The sequence below is a fragment of the Musa acuminata genome, chromosome BXJ1-11 (assembly GCF_036884655.1).
Source record: "Musa acuminata AAA Group cultivar baxijiao chromosome BXJ1-11, Cavendish_Baxijiao_AAA, whole genome shotgun sequence".
In the NCBI taxonomy this organism is placed as follows: Eukaryota; Viridiplantae; Streptophyta; class Magnoliopsida; order Zingiberales; family Musaceae; genus Musa; species Musa acuminata.
In genome coordinates this window covers 30114582-30118734 of record NC_088337.1, presented here as the reverse complement: position 1 = coordinate 30118734, position 4153 = coordinate 30114582, and the positions used below count along the sequence as shown (strand labels likewise).

At 41.6% G+C, this 4153-nt stretch overlaps 1 pseudogene; it reads left to right on the top strand.

Annotated features, from left to right (window-relative positions):
* The first annotated feature begins 247 nt into the window (after positions 1 to 247).
* Positions 248 to 3477, top strand: LOC135596487 (very-long-chain aldehyde decarbonylase GL1-4-like; annotated as a pseudogene).
* The last annotated feature ends 676 nt before the right edge of the window (positions 3478 to 4153 follow it).

The following is a 4153-nucleotide window of genomic DNA, read 5'->3' as shown; positions in this document are numbered from 1 at the left end:
CTGTACGTCCCACTCTGACACGTTTTAATTCGAACGACTTGTGTTCTACTTTGGATCACCGTTCAAAGCATTTACTCTGGTTTCCTAGCTGCCAATACAATCAATCCACTGAGTGACATCTTTTAATGTGTGTAATCGCATTCTTCGCCTGCTCATTGAGACACTTTCCTGCTCATTGATACCTTTGATCGAGCACATTGTGTGCACGGAATTGAAAATGTGCACAGATTTGTCTTTCGTTTCGCACATGGCGTGGCCATCCTCCCGTGTCTGTCCATCTCCTTTGTCTATAAATGAGCAGCATTGCAGGAGTGAGGGGCTATCCACTGCAGCAGTGATCGAGAGAACAAGAGAGGAAGGAGAGGGGAGTCGTAGGATGGCTTCCAGGCCAGGTTTCCTTACTGAATGGCCGTGGCAAAGGCTGAGCAACTTCGAGGTCTGTGTGTATACATACATGTATCTCCCATTCCAATGCCATTTAGAGTAAGCTACACTACTGGAGATCATTTTGGAGCTTGGACGTTCTTGAACGTACCCTTCTCATCTTTGTCGTGCTTGTTTGCCGTACTCGATATTGGTTCCTTGGGTGGTTCATAGCACGCACTCGTACCTGACGAAGGAGGAAGGAGAGAGGGACCTATCGCGGTTCCTCATCATCTTCGCGCTGCTACTGAGGCTCGCACACAACTCTGGATCAACTTGGCTCGCTTCCAGACCGTAAGAAGCAAGCATCTCATCGTCGACAAAGCCATCGAGTTCGACCAAGTGGATCGACAGATGATCTGGTCTCTCTCTCTTTCATTTATTTATTATCTTTTATCTGATCTTGGGGGCATTACAAACACTAATGTGCCGACTCCTGACCGCTATGATGATGCACATCGACAGGGATGACCATATCATTCTAAATGGAATCATCTTCTACCTCTCCAACTCTTTACGTACCCGGTGGCTCGCATTTGCCTTGGTGGGACGTCAAAGGAGTTCTTATTTCTAGGCTTGTCCACATCGGTCCTGTGGAGTTCCTCTATTACTGGCTGCACCGAGCTCTGCACCATCACCACCTGTATGCTCGTTATCACTCCCGTCACCATGCCTCTGTCGTCACCGAGCTAATATCATGTAAGTAAACAGCAAGATCATGATGAATCCCTTCATTTAGATTCTTCGTTTTGAATTGAATTAAAGAAATCAAAGTTTTCCTAAATAAATGCACCAAACTGTAACTTCAGGATAATAGTTAGTGCCCAACTTGTTCTATTAATCTTGCTTAATCATGCTAATCTTTCTTAATTCTGGTCTTTGCAGCTGTAATTCATCCATTTATTGAAGAATTATCCTACTTTTTGCTCTTCGCTTTGCCATTCTTTTGTATGGCATGCACTCGAAGTGCTTGCATAACAGCAGTTGTGGGATACTTGACGTATGTCGATTCCATGAACTACATGGAGCACTGCAACATCGAGTTGGTCCCATTATGGATGTTTGAGGCTTTTCCTCTTCTCAAGTACCTCATGTACACCCCATCGTATGTCTCCTTACCATGAGCTGTGATCAGAAGAAGCATATTATCTTACTTCATATCGATAGATAGTGCAGATTACTGACTTCAAACAATCATTGTCTTTCAGGTACCATTCTCTTCACCACACACAGTTTTGGACCAACTACTGACTGTTCATGCCACTCTATGACTACATCGATGGCACCATGGACATGTCAACAGAGAAGCTGTACAAGAATTCGCTCAAAGGAAAAGAAGAGACGCCCAATGTCGTCCACCTGACTCATCTCACAACATTGCAGTCCATCTACCACCTGCGCATTGGCTTTTGCTCCAAGACTTTTCCTGTGGTTGGCGTGGCCATTGAGCTATGCAGTATTGCTTCTAACCTGCATATCTGGCTCAGCCTTCAGTTTGGAAAGACATAGGTTGAAGGAGCTTCAAATACAGACGTGGATAGTACCTCGGTTTAGTTTTCAGGTATAATTGTTATCTCAATTAATTGCATTTAATGAAGGAAGGCTAACTGGCTCATAATCTTGTTCTTTTAGTATCAAAGGAAAAGGAGGTGATCAATAACTTGATTGAGAATGCCATCATAGTGGCAGAAGGGAAAGGAGCCATAGTTGTTAGTTTAGGACTCTTAAACCAGGTAATGTACTTCCATTGCTCATCTTTTTACCATTAGAAAGAACACTGAGTCCTTAAATAAATGATGTTGTGTCAGAGTGAAGAACTGAACCGATGTGGTGAAGTTTACCTTCAGAAGCACCCAAATTTAAAGATAAAAATTGTTGATGGGAGTGGTTTAGCAGTTGCAGTTGTGCTTCATAGTATTCCTGCAGGGACTGATCGTGTTTTGCTGAGAGGAAAACCTTCCAAGACATCTTGTGCCATAGCATTGGCATTATGCCAAAGAGGGACAAAGGTACATAAGCTACTGAAACCAATCAAGACATGGCAATGACTTTTAATCTCTTCCTTAACATGAGTTAAACTTGTAACAGGTAATAGTAGTTCGAAGAGAAGAGTTTGTGGCACTGAAGTTATGCGTGGCAACCAATTTAGCAGCCCATAGAAAGAATAGAAGATAAGAAGCTTTATCGAAAAAGTACAGAAGTTGAAGAAGCTTTAGCTTGAATCTATTAACATTTTCCCTCTCCTATTTATACAGATTAGGAGGAAGGATTTTCCTCAACAGAATAAACGGAATAGAGAGATTTCCTCATATAATTGGGGAAATCTTATCCTCTATCAAGTTGGGGAAATCTTATCTTCTATCATATTACACTCCTAAAGTACATTTCTCTTTCCATGGAATCCACTTTTGAGAGCCACAGCGGAGGAATAACTTCTTGGTTGCATCCTTTGCTTTGCCATTTTGTATCCCTCGTCAGGTGTGGTTGGTGGGAGAGGGATTGACGGATCAAGATCAAAGAAAAGCCTCAAGTGGGACATGCTTCATTCCATTCTCACAGTTCCCTGTTAAGAAAACACACGAAGACTGTGCTTACCAAATGACTCCAGCCATGGCTGTGCCCAGGACGCTCGAGAACATGCACACCTGCGAGGTGAGACAGATCTTTCATCCCTGATTTCATCTTGCAAATTGCGAGCCAAGATCTATTGCTGTTTCATATGCATGCTTACCTCAATCTGCATCTTGCATTTTCCACAGAATTGGCTGCCAAGAAGAGTGATGAGTGCATGGCGCATAGCTGGAATCGTGCATGCACTGGAAGAATGGGATTTGCACGAGTCTGGTGGAACTCTGAACGACATTGACAAGGTATGGCGTGCAACTCTCAATCATGGCTTCCTTCCTCTGTCCCCATAAAATGGCATTACATAAGGAGAGGGACACCACATAAGAATGTACGTATGGCGCCTTCAAGCTGGTGGAGAAGACATGTGACCACCATGTTCTCTTGTCTGCTACTATATCAAGTATTTGAATCAATGTGATGGCTTGAGATCCAAGTCTCTTGCAGAATGTTCTTATTGCTCTCTCTTCCTGACGTTGCCATTTATTTGTTTGAATCAATGTGAAACTGTAAGATGCTTTTATAAGGGGATAAGGTTTCTACTATTCTCACTATATCCATTCATGAAGAAGAAAAGCTCAATCAGCCCATGTCAATTCATAACAATGAACTGTTAAGATTCATCATCATCATCAGTTTTTTTCTATACTAATGATGTTAATTTATGTTCAACTCAGCCACAGAATCATATGAAAATAGATCACATGCAAAGATTTTGTGTAAAATCCTCATGGCATCTATAATGAATTTTAGAAGAGGGACCTCATGGCAGTAACAAATTCATTTCCAAGTATGTAGAAAGAGGAATTATGAACCAGAGCTAACTTGTCATCAGAAAGATGTATATGTAATGAGAGCCTAGAAAACTCAGTGGTGGCTGCTGCAAAAAAGTGCCTTCTCCTTTTATAGACTAATCATTAGTTATATAGTTTATGCATGAAAAGAAGTTGGTTCAATGAACTGAGTGAATGACTACATTATTTTTTTATTTTAATCACAAGAAGACAACTTTAGAATAAAATCATTACATTAATCTGTATCTAATACACACACATATCTTCTCTCTCTCTCTCTCTCTCTCTGACTCAGATGAGATTCCAATGAA